Source organism: Salvelinus alpinus, chromosome 11, assembly GCF_045679555.1.
Source record: "Salvelinus alpinus chromosome 11, SLU_Salpinus.1, whole genome shotgun sequence".
Lineage (NCBI taxonomy): Eukaryota > Metazoa > Chordata > Actinopteri > Salmoniformes > Salmonidae > Salvelinus > Salvelinus alpinus.
In genome coordinates this window covers 35,579,774-35,601,810 of record NC_092096.1, presented here as the reverse complement: position 1 = coordinate 35,601,810, position 22,037 = coordinate 35,579,774, and the positions used below count along the sequence as shown (strand labels likewise).

General features: G+C 45.6%; 1 protein-coding gene across 3 annotated transcripts in view; it reads right to left on the bottom strand.

Annotated features, from left to right (window-relative positions):
* Positions 1 to 22,037, bottom strand: part of kcnd2 (potassium voltage-gated channel, Shal-related subfamily, member 2) — a 199,518-nt gene that overhangs the window by 15,532 nt on the left and 161,949 nt on the right. The window lies entirely within an intron of this gene.

The following is a 22,037-nucleotide window of genomic DNA, read 5'->3' as shown; positions in this document are numbered from 1 at the left end:
TAATAGAAAAAAAGGGACTGTCTTCGGGGGCAGCAACACTGTGAGCATATAGGACCCATCTTCAATCAGAAAACCAACACACTTACTTAACATTGAGTGTGTCATTTTAAAGAACATTCAACCATTTCCTAGTAGGTCATTGTCTTGTCATGGTCATCTTTACCATGCATACATTAGAATGGGTAAACTCAGATACAGTACAGTATACAACCACTTGATGGCACTAGAGAGCCATCGAGCACCCACCCCTGGCCTGCACATTATACATGATGGAAGACACTGTAGATATTAAATGTTATGTTAATTACTTATTTTATGTTTGCTGTAGTGTTGGCCTATAATGCATTACCCCGTGGTAAATACTTTTAGGAAATTTCAAAGCGGAAAACTTCTGAAAAGGAAGAACCCAGTTTATTTAAAAGTCCAAAATGACACAGAAAATGCCAAACACAAACCATCTCTCTGGTGAATGGTCTCTAGGCCTAGTTTCTTTTCTGCTACATCATCCTCATCTTCCCCTCTTCCCTCTTTCTTTCCCCTCTTTAAAAACATGTCTCATTCATTATTTGACACCACCACAATCCCCCCCCCCCTTTCCTTTTCACCCTCTCATCCAGCCTATTCCCCCTCGCTGTATTCCCATCGTTAGACGCAGGGACGCCCGAGTGGGAACACAAAGTACCGGAGTGTTTCTTTTGGAAGTGCCGGAATGTTCTTTAGAGCGAGCCTAATGACAGAGTTGCACAGTCACAAACAAACAGAGAGCCTCTAAACCATCTGTAGGCAAACATGGATAGAGCTATATCATAGCACTGGGAGTGTTTTTCCATCTCTTTCTCACCCCAGAGCTGTTAGAATGTGCTTAGTTAGGGATTTGGGTGAAGGTTTTGGCCTCTAGAAACTGGGCTGCACTCACAAATGCTAACTAACTAACATGCACACGCGCACAGACACACACACACACACACACACACACACACACACACACACACACACACACACACACACACACACACACACACACACACACACACACACACACACACACACACACACACACACACACACACACACACACACACACACACACACACACACACACACACACACACACTCCCTTGCATGGCCTCCAGAAGCCCTCTCTGTCAGTAAATAGGGTTTCAGTAGTCTCAGGGGTTTCAGTAAATCCCACCACTGTCTGTCTGCCCTCCGCTCAGTGAGTCAGCCCACCGATTTACAACCACGGCAACCCCTGAAACCATGGCAACACAACCCCACAGCCGGACCTGGAGATCTTCAACACACAGAGAGATTCCTGTTAGATGAGTGATGTCATTACCGCACGATCCTGAGGGTCAGTGTTGGCTGCTTTGGATATGAGTTTGGATATGAGTTTGAAAATGAGTTTGTAAGAGCAGTATACAGTTGAAGTCGGAAGTTTACATACACCTTAGCCGAATACATTTAAACACAGTTTTTCACAATTCCTGACATTTAATCCTAGTAAAAATTCTCTGTCTTAGTTCAGTTAGGATCACCACGTTGTTTTAAGAATGTGAAATGTCAGAATAATAGTAGAGAGAATGATTTATTTTAGCTTTTGTTCTTTCATCACATTCCCAGTGGGTCAGAAGTTTACGTACAGTCAATTAGTATTTGGTAGCATTGCCTTTAAATTGTTTAACTTGGGTCAAACGTTTCAGGTAGCCTTCCACAAGCTTCCCACAATAAATTGGGTGAATTTTGGCCCATTCCTCCTGACAGAGCTGGTGTAACCGAGTCAGGTTTGTAGGCCTACTTGCTCACACCCGCTTTTTCAGTTCTGCCCACAAATGTTCTGAAGGATTGAGGTCTGGGCTTTGTGATGGCCACTCCAATACATTGACTTTGTTGTCCTTAAGCAATTTTGCCACAACTTTGGAAGCATGCTTGGGGTCATTGTCCATTTGGAAGACCCATTTGCGACCAAGCTTTAACTTCCTGACTGATGTCTTGAGATGTTGCTTCAATATATCCACATCATTTTCCTCCCTCATGATGCCATCTATTTTGTGAAGTGCACCAGTCCCTCCTGCAGCAAAACACCCCCATAACATGATGCTGCCACCCGCGTGCTTCACGGTTTGGATGGTGTTCTTCGGCTTGCAAGCCTCCCCCTTTTTCCTCCAAACATAACGATGGTCATTATGGCCAAACAGTTCTATTTTTGTTTCATCAGACCATTCTCCAAAAGTACGATCTTTGTCCCCATGTGCAGTTGCAAACCGTAGTCTGGCTTTTTTATGACGGTTTTGGAGCAGTGGCTTCTTCCTTGCTGAGCGGCCTTTCAGGTTATGTCGATATAGGACTCGTTTTACTGTGGATATAGATACTTTTGTACCTGTTTCCTCCAGCATCTTCATAAGGTCCTTTGCTGTTGTTCTGGGATTGATTTGCACTTTTCGCACTAAAAGTACGTTCATCTCTAGGAGACAGAAAGCGTCTCCTTCCTGAGTGGTATGATGGCTGCGTGGTCCCATGGTGTTTATACTTGCGTACTATTGTTTGTACAGATGAACGTGGTTCCTTCAGGCGTTTGGAAATTGCTCCCAAGGATGAACCAGATTTGTGGAGGTCTACACTTTTTTTTCTGAGGTCTTGGCTGATTTGTTTTGATTTTCCCATGATGTCAAGCAAAGAGGCACTGAGTTTGAAGGTAGGCCTTGAAATACATCCACAGATACACCTCCAATTGACTCAAATGATGTCAATTAGCCTAACAGAAGCTTCTAAAACCATGACAACATTTTCTGGAATTTTCCAAGCTGTTTAAAGGCACAGTCAACTTAGTATATGTAAACCTCTGACCCACTGGAATTGTGATACAGTGAATTATAAGTGAAATAATCTGTCTGTAAACAATTGTTGGAAAAATTACGTGTTTCATGCACAAAGTAGATGTCCTAACCGATTTGCCAAAACTATAGTTTGTTAACAAGAAATTTGTGGGGTGGTTGAAAAACGAGTTTTAATGAATGACTCCAACCTAAATGTATGTAAACGTCCGACTTCAACTGTATGAGCTCAAAGTGTGGTTCGATCCCTCCAATTGTCCCACCTCCTTAAGGTATGAATTTGAATAGGAGTATATAGTAGGCCTACCCCCCCTTTAGATACAAGTTGGAGTTTAGATATGAGTTTTAGATATGGGTTTTAGATATGGGTATGAGTTTATAACACCCTTATTTTAAATAATATCTGTAACTGTTAGAGTATGAGCTTTAACTATGTGGGAGTATGAGTGTGGGAGTATGAGTTTTAGATACGAGTCTGGTATGAGTTTTAGACATGAGCATGGATATGAGTTAGTTTTAGATATTAGTTATTGGGTATATGGGTATGAGTTTTAGATATGAGTAATTGGTTATATGGGTATGAGTTTTAGAAATTAGTAATTGGGTATATGGGTATGCGTTTTAGATATGAGTAATTGGGTATATGGGTATGAGTTTTAGATATGAGTAATTGGGTATATGGGTATGAGGTTTAGATATGAGTTATTGGGTATATGGGTATGAGGTTTAGATATGAGTTATTGGGTATATGGGTATAAGTTTTAGATATGAGTTATTGGGTATATGGGTATGAGTTTTAGATATTAGTTATTGGGTATATGGGTATAAGTTTTAGATATTAGTTCTAGTACAAGAGTATCTCCTTGTGAATATAATTGAATTACTAAGAAGAGCTGCAGGGCTCATCTACTCAGCACATGAAAGACTGTACCATAATTACACACAAACAAAGGAGTACAATTCTCCCATTACGTTACTGTAATTAACCATGAAGAGAGATAGAAGAAGAGGGGGAGGAGGGGAGATGGAAAGGAAGAGAGAGAGAGAGAGAGAGAGAGAGAGAGAGAGAGAGAGAGAGAGAGAGAGAGAGAGAGAGAGAGAGAGAGAGAGAGAGAGAGAGAGAGAGAGGCTGGAGGGCAGAAGATAGAGGGAGGCATAAATAGAGGAGAGAGCCGACAGGATGGGTACTGTCTGTGTCTGTAACCCCCCACCCCCCCCCAATGTCCCTCCTGCCAAAGTGCCACAGTTGCCTTGGACAACCAGAACAGACCGCAGTAGCAGTGTCCTTCCCCTCCCTACTCCTTCTCTCACCCCTCCTCCATCTCTCTTCCTCCTGTGTCTGTACTAAGGTAGCATCCCTCCTGTTCTCTGGCAGCTTGCCTTTATAAGGACCACTAGGATTTGTCATATCCTTACCACACAATGTATTCTTTAGAGAGACCTCCACCACTCCAGAACACAAGAACTACCAAGGACATGATCGGAGCCAGACAAAGGCCCCTGCCTAAGGTCTAATATGGGCTAATTAGATTTGTATCTATTCTGAATGTGTATCAGCCGCCCACTCTGTGATAACATAGCTTTGTACATAATGAATGACTAATGCTTGATTACCTGCTTACAATGAGTCCCCGCTTCTCTGCTTCTCTGCTCTTTGCTCAATGGAAGAATCAGATAGGTTCGATATTACAGTGCTGTGTGTGTGTGTGTGTGTGTAGGTTGGCTCTAATCTCTCCCCTCTCTCTGCTCGCTGTCTCTCTCAGCTCGCTGTCTCTCTCTGCTCGCTGTCTCTCTCTGCTCGCTGTCTCTCTCTGCTCGCTGTCTCTCTCTGCTCGCTGTCTCTCTCTGCTCGCTGTCTCTCTCTGCTCTCTGTCTCTCTCTCTCTGCTCGCTGTCTCTCTCTGCTCGCTGGCTCTCTCCGCGCTCTGTCTCTCTCTGCTCTCTCTCTCTCTGCTCTCTCTCTCTCTGCTCTCTCTCTCTCTGCTCTCTCTCTCTCTCTGCTCGCTGTCTCTCTCTGCTCGCTGTCTCCCTGTCTCTCTCTGCTCTCTCTCTGTTCCCTGTCTCTCTCTGCTCGCTGTCTCTCTGCTCTCTCTCTCTCTGCTCTCTCTCTCTCTGCTCGCTGTCTCTCTCTGCTCTCTCTCTCTCTGCTCGCTGTCTCTCTCTGCTCGCTGTCTCTCTCTGCTCGCTGTCTCTCTCTGTTCTCTGTCTCTCTCTGCTCGCTGTCTCTCTCTGCTCTCTCTCTCTCTGCGCTCTGTCGCTCTCTGTGCCCTGTCTCTCTATGCTCTCTGCTCTCTGTCTCTCTGTCTCTCTGTCTCTCTCTGCTCCCTGTCTCTCTCTGCTCTCTGTCTCTCTCTGCTCTACTCGCTGTCTCTCTCTGCTCGCTGTCTCTCTCTGTGCCCTGTCTCTCTCTGCTCTCTGACTCTTTCTGCTCTCTCTCTCTCTCTGCGCTCTCTCTCTCTGCGCTCTGTCTCTCTGCGCTCTGTCTCTCTGCGCGCTGTCTCTCTCTGCTCTCTGCTCTCTGTCTCTCTCTGCTCTCTGTCTCTCTCTGCTCTCTGTCTCTCTGCTCTCTCTCTCTCTCTGCTCTCTGTCTCTTTCTGTTCCCTGTCTCTCTCTGCCGCAATTCAATATGACAGTGTGCCAATTAACCCCGCGACCCTGGCGGTTTTAACGACAGCGCAGTGACAAGTAGACAGGCGGATGGGCGGACAGACGGCCACGCTAACACAGGGGGCGACGGTTCAGCGCTGCCCTGCTCGCCGCGCCAGAGAGGACAGGCTCTATAGCCCTTTACCGTTTTCAACCAACAAAAGCTGTTTACTGCCTGAGAGGACAGAGGAGAGAGGATTAGAGGAAAGGAGAAGTGGACGACAAGGGGGAGGTGAATGGGACTGAATGGGCTGTGTGCGTGGTGGTGCTTTAATGAGGTAAACACAAAGGAAAACACAGAAAGGTGACCACACACACTCTAGTGAAGGGCACTGTCACATTGCGTATGACTCAGAGAAGATAGAGGTAAAGTGTATGAAATTAGAAGAGGTGGACTAATGAGCACCTACACACACACACACACACACACACACACACACACACACACACACACACACACACACACACACACACACACACACACACACACACACACACACACACACACACACACACACACACACACACACACACACACACACACACACACACACACACACACACACAAAGGCAAGGTCAAGAGTAATCTCCTTCCATTTTCCTGAGTGGTGGGTAAAGGGTGCAGCTCAAGGTTTAGGGCGGAGACGAGGGAGATCACTTAATGACACTGAGTTTGCATGTCACCTTGACGACCATACCCCCCATTACCCACCAATTAGGAGTGGAGACAGGTCATCAGAATATGCCCAATAATGCTCCTGAGAGCTCTCTGAAATAAGACTAGACACGGACTCCAAAGTTAGCTCCCTGTCTCTACAAGGATGGAGTGAGAGAGAGAGAGAGAGAGAGAGAGACAGAGAGAGAGGGAACAGTCGTAAGCAGAAGTCAAGGAGAAACAACGACAAACACACTTCCTGCATAGACTAATCCCGGAGCTCAAGTCTAACACCTACCTCATCAACGCCTCCACAACACCTCCCACATCTCTCATCTTCTCCCCAACCTCTCTCTTCATCTCCTCTCGTCTCTTCCCCTCTCCTCTCCACTTGTATGTTTCATGCTCGCTCCTCTCCTCCCTGTAACAGTGGGAGGGTGATTTTGCTCTATTTTGTGTGAAAGACTAATCTAATCCTTCCACTGTTTTATGCAGCTGCACTCTGTTTGATGCTTTTATAGCTGTTATCATATTACGTCTGACCAGTGCAGGACCTTGGCTGACCCACATGTTTTCAGCCCCATCTTTTCCCACTGATTGTCGTACAGTTAAGAGTCTATAGCCAGTTAATAGGAGGGGTGCTGGAGTGTTTGATGGAGAGAGAGAGAGAGAGAGAGAGAGAGAGAGAGAGAGAGAGAGAGAGACTAATTATGAGAGCCCTATTCGAAGCATGCTCAGTCAGAAAGGCCCAGCATTTAAATAAATACACTTAGATACACTGGCACTCAGTCTCTCTATCTCTCTTTTTTATCTCTCCCTCTCAGTCTTGTTCTCTCAGCCTTTCTCTTGCTTTTTTTTAAACGTAAGTGGGTGATGGCCTTACTTAATACAAACTGCAAGAGCAAGTCACCCTGGAGTCAGATGTTAAAGGCGTAGTGGGATCTGTGACAGTCTGTCACGTTCCTGACCTGTTTTCTCTTGTTTTGTATGTGTTTATTGGTCAGGGCGTGAGCGGGGTGGGCATTTCTATGTGTTGTGTTTCTATGTTGGGTTAAAGGGTTGCCTGGTATGGCTCTCAATTAGAGGCAGGTGTTTGGCATTTCCTCTGATTGAGAGTCATATTAAGGTAGGTTGTTCTCACTGTTTGTTTGTGGGTGATTGTCTCCTGTGTCTTTCGTGTCAGTGTATGTGCACCACACGGGACTGTTTTGGCTGTTCGTTCGTTTGATGTAGTCTGTTCCTGTTCGTGAGTTCTGCGTGTAGTATGTAAGTTCCATGTTCAGGTCTGTCTACGTCGTGTTTGTTATTTTGTAATTTTCAAGTGTTTTCGTGTTCATTTCGTATTTCAATAAATATTATTTATGTCATCATACCTCGCTGCGTGTTGGTCCGACCCATGCTCCTCCTCTTCGGATGAAGAGGAGGAGGAACGCCGTAACACAGTCAGAGAGAGCGTGTCGGCTTATCCCAGTGGTCAGGGAGAGAGAAAAAACAAGGGGTTGTTTAAAATTTAGTCGGCTTTATTGGGCAACCAAGCTACTGCAAAATGTAGTTAAATTACTAGTTGAATTATGTGCAGTGCGACTACTCTCCAACACCGAGCAAAACAGGTAGGAAAACTATGCTGACGGGTAAATAGAAAAGCTGAAGAATGAAGAGACAGACAGACAACCGATGGACAGACAAGGAGACATGGCGGGTCCCTTGACTACGCAGTATAAGGTAAAGTGCTGACCAGTATCTGTCATTGTCACTACCCCTGTCACTGCCCCTACTCTCCTGTTTGTGCTGACAGAGGACACACACACTTACACGCACCTGTCTCTGGAGACCTGGCCAGTCAATACAGTGTGTGTGTGTGTGTGTGCGCGCGTGTGTGTTTGTGTGTGTGTACGTGGTCAAACATGGAGATCTCCCCTAGATGTATTCAGAAAGGAGTCCTTGCCGATCTTAAAGTCAACATGACCTTTCTCACTGAACCAAAGACAGGGCTGGAAACGACTACCGGCTGGAAACGACTACCGTATCAGTCTACGCATTAAAACTCCCTGCGTCCACCACACAATGACCTGACGAAGAAGCACACGAATAGAAGCCAGTGGGTAGAACGTTAGTCTTAGCTCACAGTGACAGCACAATGCCTGTTACTATCCGCTCAGTTAGAAAGAACAAAGAATCAGCCCCGTGTTACACACACACACACACACACACACACACACACACACACACACACACACACACACACACACACACACACACACACACACACACACAGCCGAGGAGATGCTACAATGAACATGTCCATTCCCCTTCATTTGCTGCTCTATCAGACATGCTCTCTAGTACTGCAGTGTCTCTACGTAGTAACAGTGCTGGGTCTCCATATTATACAGAGATGATATTAGGCCTAGTCATTGCGTTTGGGAAGCTAGAGGGAGCCGTAACACAAAGACGTTACCTATGCAGCAGACAACGTAAATCGTGAATCACCACGTATCTCATTAGAATCTGTGCAAATGCAATCTGGGCTGTGTCACACTGAGAACGTCTGTGTGTATCACATTCTATTGAATATATGGTGCTGGTGCCATAGCCTTGTGTGGATGTTAGCATGTGTGTACTGTGTAGTACATTGTGTAATGCACCGGCATGGTTGACTGCTTCTTCTGTAGTTATCAATACTGTTTCTGCCCAGTGTCAGCACCATGGACAGCGCCTATCAGACACCTCGACAAAGAGAGGGAACTGGGAGGCAAGCCAGGAAAGTAACACAGATGCGGGAAAAAGAGGGAAAAGGAAAAGAGGATTTCTAGCAAATAGCTCATCAACATTGGTAGTGTGTGTGTGTGTGTGTGTGTGTGTGTGTGTGTGTGTGTGTGTGTGTGTGTGTGTGTGTGTGTGTGTGTGTGGAACATGTGTGCATCTCTGTGTGTGTTAGAAAGCGAAGTGAGTCATTCAGGATATCTCGTGTTTTTCTCAGTAGGGGGCCTGTAGTGCTTGTCATTGGATTAGCATAGCAGAGAGACGGTGGTAGAGGGCCAATACAAAACATCTACGTCCCAAATGGCACCTGATTCCTTATATAGCGCACTACGTTTGACAAGGAAATAGCATTGCACTAAGGTAATAGGGTGCCATTTGGGACGAATATGTCGTGTAATGGCTCTGTGTGGTTTAGGCCTATGCTCAAAGAGCCGTCATATTCTAATGATAATAATCATTACTTGCTGCAGCCATAATTCTCTGTTGGTGCTGCATGCCCCAAAGTGGTTTTATGTTGGTTGATTTGTTTCTCTTTATGGGGTTTGTATACAGCAGAGAACTCAGAATGATGCTTACATAACTACGAGTATGACCATATTTGGCCATACTGACCCTCTCTGGTAATACTGTAAGCATTAGAAAAACTACAGTATGCACACACACACACACACACACACACACACACACACACACACACACACACACACACACACACACACACACACACACACACACACACACACACACTGGATATCCAGATTCCTATACAGCTAACCACCATATTACCCATCATCACACTGAGCAACCCACTAGGCTCAGAACATAGCAGAGAGTTATCTAAGCACCCGTGACAGGTGTGTGTGTGTAAACCCCGCACGGGAGCACACTAATGCCTCTGGCGTTGACACGGCATGTATAACGTTTCATAAACGGAGTCCATGTAGCTCTTTCATCGCTTGGTTTGATTGGAACAATTATACACCTCCTCTCTCTCCCTCTCTCGCTCCCTCATTCTCTCTCTCTCTACCTCTCTCGCTCCCACATTTCCCCCCCCCCTCTCTCTCTCACTCCCTTAGTCTCACTCTCTCCCTATCCCTCTCCCTCTCACTCTCTCCCCCAGTCAGGGCTATTAGGAGAACAAGCACCCCCTCTCCCCCTCCACACTTCCAGTCAGTCGGGTGAATGTATAAAACATCCTTCCTCTTAATGAGAAAGAAATCATTCATTAGAGATTAGCATTACCCAGTACATAACACGTACCTGTGTGTGTGTTTCTGTGTGTTTCTCTGTGTGTGTGTGTGACAAGCATGCTAGTGTATTGTGTGTGTGCGAGTGTGCATGCTTGCGTGTCACGTATGTGGGTGTGTGTCTAAGTGTGTGACAGGATGAGAGTGGGTTCACTAGAGGCTGTTGACGAGTGACTGATCTAGACCTGTGTGACAATAACGAGTCGGGCAGTGAGGATTTGACAGGGTTGTATACATAATGAGTGGCATTTGGTCAGCGCGCTCAGTAAGAGTCTGTCACTTTGATGGGGTTTACACTTCGCAGCGGGAACAACAGCGAACAGAACGGAAGGGAACAGACAGCAGAGGAAACAGTAGGCTTCCACCTGTTATGGAATCACCTGAGACCACAGGGTTAGGCTCAAGAGATGGATGGATGAACGAATGAATGAATGAACGAACAAAGAAATGAATAAATCCACCCACCCGTTCATCCGTCCATTCCTCCATCCATTCCTCCCATACCAATGTTTCGATGGTGTGATCCAACGCCCCTGCTTAACAGTCTATACAGGCTTCCACTGTAGCAGCCTTAATGGACGAGTGTGTGGAGAGTTTCCCCCAGGTCAGATCGACACAGAGACCGTGTCATTAGACAGGACGGAATAGTCTCCATCACATGCTTAAAGGCCATACAGAGATAACATTATCATCAGCTGTCACAGGAGGGAAGAGAGAGAGAGTATCACGTTTTAACTTAGACGAAGTGACGGAGGAGAGACCAACGTTCACACAAGTCCAAGTCACATACTGTGCATGAACTTGTCAGAAGGTCTAATCAAAATACAACCACTTCACCATATCACCGAGTCAAGCAGGCAGTGACTGACGTAACATATAAACTGGTCTTTTCAGCAGCATGGAGCCATAGCGTCTCTCTCCACAGTCAGGAGAATCGGCCTTTTCCACCAATTCAATATTGAATGAAAACAACCCTGGGAGGTGACTGACTGATTGGCAGAGAAAATAAAGGAGAAAAACGCATAAAGGACCTGAGAGACTTTCATTCATCTGTCTATTTATAAACATGTCAACCAACAGACTGGAGCTGCCAGGCGCCCCATCTATCTTTTACTGCAAAGGCAGACTCACACACACACACACACACATACACACACACACACACACACACAGAGAGATACTTACTCACACAATGTACAACTCTGCAGAGCCTCCTTGACACTTTCTATTCCTCCTCTTCTGTATTGTACTCTCTAGACTCAGGCTGTTAATATCTTATCTCCAGTAAAGATACACACGTGTGTCCTTAGGTAGTACTCTACTGTACTCTGCATGCACACACACACACACTGCCAGACAGCAGGGTCCACATTAGACACGCATCCATCATTGAGTCGAACACGCACGCGCACACACACGCGCACACACACACACACACACACAACGAACAGCAAAAGCGCTAGCCTATATCAATCTACTATGCCCCATAATACAAAAGTCGACCTATTCTATTCTGTGCGATAAATAAATATTCCAAACATACTCTGGGACAGTTGTGGGATGCAATAGATCCCAAATGAATACAACTAGCATCAAAACCCCTTTTTTTATGCAATGTGGCTGACACAACAGATCAGAACATTTAGCTTAAAATGTTGATAAACTATTCGGTTATTTCTTCACATTATAAGCGCAGCAATGTGCTCATGGTAGTAGGCTATAAGCGTGGATGTTCCACGTTCCATTAAAAGGAAAACACCATTATCAAAAGTGACGGCAAATGTCATTATACATGTAATGCTTTTATTATAAAGGTGTGTTTTATTGGTGAAAATGATCTTCCCCAAACTTGAAACTTAGGTGCTGCATACATTATGTATGCCAGTTAAACTCTACATCCCTTGTAAAGCGGACTAATGTGCTTAATTTTAAGAAGTTATTTGGCCACTTTAGTTGTGAAACAAACCTTATTAAAACATATATGCCTATGGGCTAGGCTACATGAGGTGTGCGACTATGATTTGAAAAAGTCGCAAAAGAAAATGAATTGTTTCTTAAGCTGGGCATCATTCACAAGTGATAATATACAATTCACATGTGATAGGCTAATATTGTCACCCATCAGACTATTCTTGATTTAATCTTGTCTTTACATATACTAAAAAATATATGTGTGAAATTTGTTTTAATTTAGAATGGACCATTATCATGCACCTCTATCGAAACAGGGGCAGTGGAAAAAATACATGTCATCTATGCACTTAAATAGCAAATGGAGGACGCTTTTCCCATGGTTTATTTTCATGCCAGCCAGGTAGGCTACACTCCTGTTGTAAATATAAGCAATGTGCTTAATATTATGAAAGTTGAGAAATAAATATAGTAGGCCTAGCCTATAGAAAGCTGATGGGATCCTCCTTTTTCAGTAGAGGCCATCACTCTGTTTTCTTGCGCAATTGCATAGCCTATAGAAATGTTGCGCAACATGAGCTCATGGACTCTCATGAAGTGTTTGATTCTTCTTTTGAATACATTTGCATTAATGTCAGAGTGATTAGAGGGTCAATCGAGTGCTGAGTACCAGGCAGTTAGCAAGTTTGGTAGGCTACTAATGACCATCAGCAGCATCAGAGCTTGGAGAAGCCTAATTACCCTGACTAAACGGTCAGGTGGCATTTGACTGCCTCCATGACTCGTGACCAACGGTGTGGCGGTAGTATAACCACCACAACAGCCCTATACACACATCTTTGTTTTACTTTCCTTGTCGGGACCAAACAATTGATACCCATTAAAACCCTCTTTTCCCTAACCCCTAATCCTGAATGTAACCCCTAATCCTGAATTGAACGCCTAATCCTGAATTGAACCTCTAATCCTGAATGTAACTCCTAATACTGAATTTAACCCCTGTACTGGTACCCCCTGTATATAGCCTCACTATTGTTATTTTACTGCTGCTGTTTAATTATTTGTTACTTTTATTTTCTATTTTTCTACTTATCTGTTTTTTACTTAAAACCTTTTACTTAAAACCTCCCAGGACATAGACATATCTGATATTGGCAGAAAGCTTACATTCTTGTTACTCTAACTGCACTGTCCAATTTACAGAAGCTATTACAGTGAAAGAATACCACGCTATTGTTTGAGGAGAGTGCACAGTTTTGAACTTGAAAAGTTATTAAGAAACCAATCAGTCACATTTGGGCAGTCTTCATACAACATTTTGAACAGAAATGCAATGGTTCATTGGATCAGTCTAAATCTTTGCACATACACTGCTGCCATCTAGTGACTAAATTGCATCTGGGCTGGAATAATACATTATGGCCTTTCTCTTGCATTTCAAAGATGATTGTACAAAAAAATACAAAAAAAGTTTTTTGTGTTCATCGTATTATCTTTTACCAGATCAAATGTGTTATATTTTCCTACATTCCTTTCACATTTCCACACACTTCAAAGTGTTTCAAATGGTACCAAGAATATGCATATCCTTGCTTCAGGGCCTGAGCTATAGGCAGTTAGATTTGTGTATGTCATTTTAGGAGAAAACTGGGGGGAAAAAGGGGCGGATCCTCACGTTTTTCTTCATAACTTCTTAAAGCATTTTTGGTTAAGAGCTCCACATATTACAAGCCTCATCTGAAATGAAACACACATACAGTAAATTAACTTCGGGGGAGGGAGGGGGGGAGAGAGAGAGAGAGAGAGAGAGAGAGAGAGAGAGAGAGAGAGAGAGAGAGAGAGAGAGAGAGAGAGAGAGAGAGAGAGCAGAGACAGACACTCCTCCTTCCTCCTGTCCTCTCTCCCTCATTTAGACACTCCTCCTTCCTCCTGTCCTCTCTCCCTCATTTAGACACTCCTCCTTCCTCCTGTCCTCTCTCCCTCATTTAGACACTCCTCCCTCCTCCTGTCCTCTCTCCCTCATTTAGACACTCCTCCTTCCTCCTGTCCTCTCTCCCTCTTTTAGACATTCCTCCTTCCTCCTGTCCTCTCTCCCTCATTTAGACACTCCTCCTTCCTCCTGTCATCTCTCCCTCATTTAGACACTCCTCCTTCCTCCTGTCCTCTCTCCCTCATTTAGACACTCCTCCTTCCTCCTGTCCTCTCTCCCTCATTTAGACACTCCTCCTTCCTCCTGTCCTCTCTCCCTCATTTAGACACTCCTCCTTCCTCCTGTCCTCTCTCCCTCATTTAGACACTCCTCCCTCCTCCTGTCCTCTCTCCCTCATTTAGACACTCCTCCTTCCTCCTGTCCTCTCTCCCTCTTTTAGACATTCCTCCTTCCTCCTGTCCTCTCTCCCTCATTTAGACACTCCTCCTTCCTCCTGTCATCTCTCCCTCATTTAGACACTCCTCCTTCCTCCTGTCCTCTCTCCCTCATTTAGACACTCCTCCTTCCTCCTGTCCTCTCTCCCTCATTTAGACACTCCTCCTTCCTCCTTCCTCCTGTCCTCTCTCCCTCTTTTAGACACTCCTCCTTGCTCCTTCCTCCTGTCCTCTCTCCCTCATTTAGACACTCCTCCTTCCTCCTTCCTCCTGTCCTCTCTCCCTCATTTAGACACTCCTCCTTCCTCCTGTCCTCTCTCCCTCATTTAGACACTCCTCCTTCCTCCTTCCTCCTGTCCTCTCTCCCTCATTTAGACACTCCTCCTTTCTCCTGTCCTCTCTACCTCTATCAGACACTCCTCCTTCCTCCTGTCATCTCTACCTCTATCAGACACTCCTCCTTCCTCCTGTCCTCTCTACCTCTATCAGACACTCCTCCTTCCTCCTGTCCTCTCTACCTCTATCAGACACTCCTCCTTCCTCCTGTCCTCTCTACCTCTATCAGACACTCCTCCTTCCTCCTGTCATCTCTACCTCTATCAGACACTCCTCCTTCCTCCTGTCCTCTCTACCTCTATCAGACACTCCTCCTTCCTCCTGTCCTCTCTACCTCTATCAGACACTCCTCCTTCCTCCTGTCATCTCTACCTCTATCAGACACTCCTCCTTCCTCCTGTCCTCTCTACCTCTATCAGACACTCCTCCTTCCTCCTGTCCTCTCTACCTCTATCAGACACTCCTCCTTCCTCCTGTCATCTCTACCTCTATCAGACACTCCTCCTTCCTCCTGTCCTCTCTACCTCTATCAGACACTCCTCCTTCCTCCTGTCCTCTCTACCTCTATCAGACACTCCTCCTTCCTCCTGTCATCTCTACCTCTATCAGACACTCCTCCTTCCTCCTGTCCTCTCTACCTCTATCAGACACTCCTCCTTCCTCCTGTCCTCTCTCCCTCATTTAGACACACCTCCTTCCTCCTGTCCTCTCTCCCTCATTTAGACACTCCTCCTTCCTTCTTCCTCCTGTCCTCTCTCCCTCATTTAGACACTCCTCCTTCCTCCTTCCTCCTGTCCTCTCTCCCTCATTTAGACACTCCTCCTTCCTCCTGTCCTCTCTCCCTCATTTAGACACTCCTCCTTCCTCCTTCCTCCTGTCCTCTCTCCCTCATTTAGACACTCCTCCTTCCTCCTATCCTCTCTACCTCTATCAGACACTCCTCCTTCCTCCTGTCCTCTCTACCTCTATCAAACACTCCTCCTTCCTCCTGTCCTCTCTACCTCTATCAGACACTCCTCCTTCCTCCTGTCCTCTATACCTCTATCAGACACTCCTCCTTCCTCCTGTCCTCTCTACCTCTATCAGACACTCCTCCTTCCTCCTGTCCTCTCTATCTCTATCAGACACTCCTCCTTCCTCCTGTCCTCTCTACCTCTATCAGACACTCCTCCTTCCTCCTGTCCTCTCTACCTCTATCAGACACTCCTCCTTCCTCCTGTCCTCTCTACCTCTATCAGACACTCCTCCTTCCTCCTGTCCTCTCTACCTCTATCAGACACTCCTCCTTCCTCCTGTCCTCTCTACCTCTATCAGACACTCCTCCTTCCTCCTGTCCTCTCTACCTCTATCAGACACTCCTCCTTCCTCCTGTCCTCTCTACCTCTATCAGACACTCCTCCTTCCTCCTGTCCTCTCTACCTCTATCAGACACTCCTCCTTCCTCCTATCCTCTCTACCTCTATCAGACACTCCTCCGTTCTACCACATCCTTAACTCCTCTAACTCACCAGAGGGATATGGCAAACAAGCCTGCTCATTAGAAAGTTATAAATGCTTCAGATAGTTCCTCTCTCTCTCTCTCTCTCTCTCTCTCTCTCTCTCTCTCTCTCTCTCTCTCTCTCTCTCTCTCTCTCTCTCTCTCTCTCTCTCTCTCTCTCTCTCTCTCTCTCTCTCTCTCTCTCTCTCTCTCTCTCTCTCTCTCTCTCTCTCTCTCTCTCCTGCTGCAAATCCACTCCCCCACCATCTCAGAGGTGTGGTGGCACAGATGGAGCGGTGTGAACAAGACACAGAGCCCATTTACAGTGAACACACACAAGTTGGAGCAACACACACACACACACACACACACACACACACACACACACACACACACACACACACACACACACACACACACACACACACACACACACACACACACACCCCTTTGGTTCTAAATCACCTGCAGATTACAGCTTGATGCTACCAGCCATGCAGCAACACACTCCAATTAGAGACCTGCAACACTAGATAAAATAAGAGAGAGAGAGAAGGAGTGAGAGAAAAGGAGAGGGAGTAAATTAAGAGAATGAGAACAAGGTAGATAGATAATGCATATGTATGCCTTGGCTGTCATGTTAGGCATGAATAATCCCTAAAATAGCCCTGCCATAACTTTGTCCCCCCCAACCTTCTCTCTCTCTCCTTCATCCTCCTGTGATAACCTGCTGCTGAATTAACTCTCAGTCTAATTAATACTGGCTGGTGTCTGCTGTAATCAACTTATTGTCCTGTCCTATAAACGAGTAAGTGTGTGTGTGTGTGTGTTTGTGTGTTATGAATAATGAATCAGGTGGCAAACCTGTGGCAGAGCATAGGAACAGCAGGTGTCCTTATGGTCTATCTACCGCTGGGACCACAGGTGATTTAACCCACCTGTGTGTGTGTGAGTGTGCGTGAGAGTTTAGATCTCTCAATACAATATATTCTCTAGGCCAGAATCATTTATTCCTACCCCCCCCCCCTCATTTCCATCTGTTTCAGGTCCGGGCTGTTTCTGGAAAGCCCTACTTTTACCTGCTCCTCCCAGAGAACGGAGGAGAGAGAGAGAGAGAGAGAGAGAGAGAGAGAGAGAGAGAGAGAGAGAGAGAGAGAGAGAGAGAGAGAGAGAGAGAGAGAGAGAGAGAGAGAGAGAGAGAGAGAGAGAGAGAGAGAGAGAGAGAGAGAGAGAGAGAGAGAGAGAGAGAGAGAGAGAGAGAGAGAGAGAGAGAGAGAGAGAGAGAGAGAGAGAGAGAGAGAGAGAGAGAGAGAGAGAGAGGAGAGAGAGAGAGAGAGAGAGAGAGAGAGAGAGAGAGAGAGAGAGAGAGAGAGAGAGAGAGAGAGAGAGAGAGAGAGAGAGAGAGAGAGAGAGAGAGAGAGAGAGAGAGAGAGAGAGAGAGAGAGAGAGAGAGAGAGAGAGAGAGAGAGAGAGAGAGAGAGAGAGAGAGAGAGAGAGAGAGAGAGAGAGAGAGAGAGAGAGAGAGAGAGAGAGAGAGAGAGAGAGAGAGAGAGAGAGAGAGAGAGAGAGAGAGAGAGAGAGAGAGAGAGAGAGAGAGAGAGAGAGAGAGAGAGAGAGAGAGAGAGAGAGAGAGAGAGAGAGAGAGAGAGAGAGAGAGAGAGAGAGAGAGAGAGAGAGAGAGAGAGAGAGAGAGAGAGAGAGAGAGAGACCAAAAACAAATCAAGAAACACACACACACTGAAGAACTTGGCCTACTTTCACTCTGAAAGGTTCCTCAGAAACTTACCTCACACACACACGAACCCAATGACCACAGTCCAATACACACCACCATAATGAAGTCCATAGTCTTCTCCCATTCATTTACATGTTTATGCCGTTATGTATTCCTCATCATGTGTCTCAGTCAGTCAGTTATTGTCAGGGCTTCATTTTGGGTCTCCGCTTTGATATTCTTATCTAATGTGGGATAATAGCTATGCTGATTGAAAAGCTTGCCACTCCAAATCTGTGGCTGGGGCCTAATGAAAGCCCCCATTAAATTATAATAGTAAGGCCTGACGTTAACTAATATGCTTCCATTCATTTAAACACAGAGGCGTTTCGCACTGCACACTCAATGAGTCACTCTGGAGTTCAGAGTTTACCACGGGCAAAACATTTCAAATGAATCTGACCTTAAAAAAAATAGAAAGAGAGGGTTTGGGAGAGAGAGAGGGGGAAGAGAGAGAGAGAGAGAGAGAGAGAGGGGAGAGAGAGACAAAATAGTAAAGAGAGAAAGGTGTTTGAGAGAGAGCAATCTTTTGTCAAATGAAAAAACAGGATTTGAAGACAAGCCGTGTTGACACCCTCGTGATGCATGGAGGAGGTGGTGTACAGGGAGAACACAACACCAATGAAAAAACAGGATTTGAAGACAAGCCGTGTTGACACCCTCGTGATGCATGGAGGAGGTGGTGTACAGGGAGAACACAACACCACACCACAACACCTTATGCTAAAGGATGCAGTGGAGATGAATCGGGTTCTCGGGGTGACAGATGAGACAAGATGCGGGACACCATACATGCATTTGTGAAAAGCAAATGAGCCACATCTGAAAGAGTACAAAACTTACAAAAAGTAAGAGCAACAAGGACTCATATTAGGTATTCTCTTTCCCAGACAGTTTGTGTGGATGTAAGCAGACCTGGGATCAGTGTTAGGAGATCTGACACTGGGGACAGCTCTATCAGCCGGGCGGATACAGGTGTACCAGGAACAGCGTTAGAACACTAGATACCACACTTATCTGATAGGTTGAGCTGTGCTCTTTACACCTCCCCCCCTCTTCCTCCCAACATAATTACTCCCTCGCTTCTGAAGAACAGCCTCGTGGCCCCTGATAAGAACCCTCCCTACCTCCCTATAAAGCTATCTGCTCACTTCTCTGTCCTTGTCTTCCAGATAATACCAGACCTCCATCTTACCTCGGCTTAATTACAAACCCACACTTCAATTAAAAGAGCCAGCTCAGCTCTTGACCCTTACAACCCCAGAGAGAAAGAGAGACAGGGAGAGACAGGGGGGGGGGGGGGGGGGGTGGAGAAGGGGGTAGGTAAGAGAGAGAGAGACAGCAAGACAGAGGGAGTTAGAGAAAAAGTGAGGGATGGGGAGAAAGCGAGAGAGAAAGAGGGAGAGCAACAGAGAGAGAGAGAGAGAGAGAGTGAAAAAGAGGGAGAGAGAGAAAGTGAAACAGAGGAAGAGATAGAAAGAGTGAAAGAAGGGGAGAGAGAGGCGGGGCAGGGATGATCAGAAACCATCTATCAACCACAGTACCATAACCTGACAGAGAACTAAGCCATCGGCTCTGAAACTAATGAAAAACTGGGTGTTTTCTTTCTTCCATTCAGATTTTTGAATGGTAGTTGTCCCCAAAGTTCAGTCCAGAATAGAAAAGATAATTGAATGCCGTAAGTGCAATCCAGTTCAAGTGTACTATTTGTCTTGTGCCTAGTACCTGTTAAAAGGTGTTCCTGCTGCCATCGAGGAAACCAGGGCCTAAAAAGCAATTAAGGAGAAGGGGCTACATCTTTTATCTAAGGGGGAGTGAGATGTCTCCGTTTTAATGAAGTCTGAAGCGTATTTGCTGTGCTAAACTTCACCAACATAATAATGAAGTGTAGTCACTCAGAGTGGAGATAGACTGAAAAGTGAACTATACAAGTAATCGACTAAACAAGTGTGCGCACACACACATTCTGTTCAAATGAGGCCGTGCAGACTGGCAGACTCACTTATGCTTATGAAAAGCAGAGAGAGTCTTCGAAAAGACTTTCGGCTAAAGGAAAAGAGTTCAAACCACCAGGAAACCTACATTAAACCCAGACGAAATCTGGTTCGTCCCACGACAGGCATCACCTCTACCCGCTCCTCTTCTACATTCTTTCTTTAACCGGCATGGGACCTTGGGCTTTGGCAGTCATTACATTTTTTTCAGCCGGTAATAGTTATGGAAATGCTGCCGGTCTCACGGTAATGGACCGTTAATTAGCATGAACATGTTTAGCGTCTCTGGGCTTCTGCGCCTGGGGAACATTTCCATTTTAAAATGTTGAACAAATCTATTTAGTATAGCCTACAGCATCACAATAAAATCCATGATTTATTTAGTTGTGATAGGCCTATAAACCTGACGAGACTCTATATTGACGATATGCGAAAAGAGGCATGTGCTCTGATCTTTAACTGAGAGAGAGACAATTGCATTGCTGCTCTGCTTGTGTGGCAAGAAGGTTAGGGGATATTTAATCAATGGAAAATGACAGAATTAAAAGTGAAATGAGAAAGAAAGGCTACAACGACCAAAAGCCAACAGGTAGGCTGCTATTTACACTATAATCTGAATGGAGTTGTTGTTATGTGTAGGATAACTGTAGGATGGTGAGAAGTCATTATGGCTAGCCTCAATTAGCCTAGTTAGCTAGCTTCTCTCGGTTTGATTCAGTCGAGACAGGTACTCTGTAATCAGATGGGATGATAAATAACTAGCAAGAAGTTTAGCGCGAGTTAACAGTGGTTGCGGTCTCACCCTCCGTGCTGCTCTGGTGCTCTGAGCCTCCACTCCCTAGTAGCCTACAACTGCTTGTTCTGTGACCTCTCTCTTGCTCTCTCTCTCTCTCCATGCCTCCAGTTTAATAAAGTAGCAAAACAATTGGCTTTGCTGTTGCTTCCCTCACTTGGAACGGACCTGGTCCATAAGGGGACAGGTCTTGTTGTCCTTTTGTCCGTTTTAAAAATGTATTTATCATTCAGAGTATTCCGTGTTTATAGAGTGATTAGAGGGACAATAGAGTGCTGAGTACCAGGCCATTAGCGAGGGACATTAGCCAGTTTAGTAGTCTACCCATCAGCCCCATTCATTTGCGTTGATTTGGATGGGATCTCCGTGACCAACGGTCACAGGGAATTTGACTAGGTCATGACTGGTGACTGCCGGTGTGGTGGTAATGCGGTCACAGCGACAGCCCTAATGGGACCCCTCATCCTCCCCTTTTCTCAGCCTCCTTTCCTCACATCCTCCTTTTCTCTCATCCTCCCTTCCTCTCATCCTCCTTTACTCTCATCCTCCTTTACTCTCATCCTCCTTTACTCTCATCCTCCTTTACTCTCATCCTCCTTTACTCTCATCCTCCTTTACTCTCATCCTCCTTTACTCTCATCCGTGGAGAACAGATAGGTTTCCATATAAAACAACCTCTTCAGAGAAGATGGGTGAGATTGGTTGGTATGCCAAACAAAAAATAAATCACTTTTATTTTGAAAATATTTTAGAGCATTGCAGTAAGGACTTGTTGTTAATAGCAACCTTTCAGACCACACCTCAGAACATCAATGAGGCCAGACCACTCAATACACACACACACACACACACACACACACACACACACACACACACACACACACACACACACACACACACACACACACACACACACACACACACACACACACACACACACACACACACACACACACACACAGACTGATAGCTGTGTGTAATAACTCCCCTCTATTTTTCTACGGACCAAGATTCTTAGCAGTGCTGGGTAAAAGCCCTGTGCTACTATAGCCAATGGTGCCAATTTACAGAGCCCAAGAATACTGCCTGCGCTAACCACTTCATCTCTCATCCGGTCGATCAAAAACCCACTGACAACTCAACCCCGGCCGAGAAACTGTGGCTCCAGAGCCAAAATGGCCACCATGAAGTATCTCTGCCAGGTGTAGTAGAGTGTTAATGGAATGTTGTGTGGACTATTACTT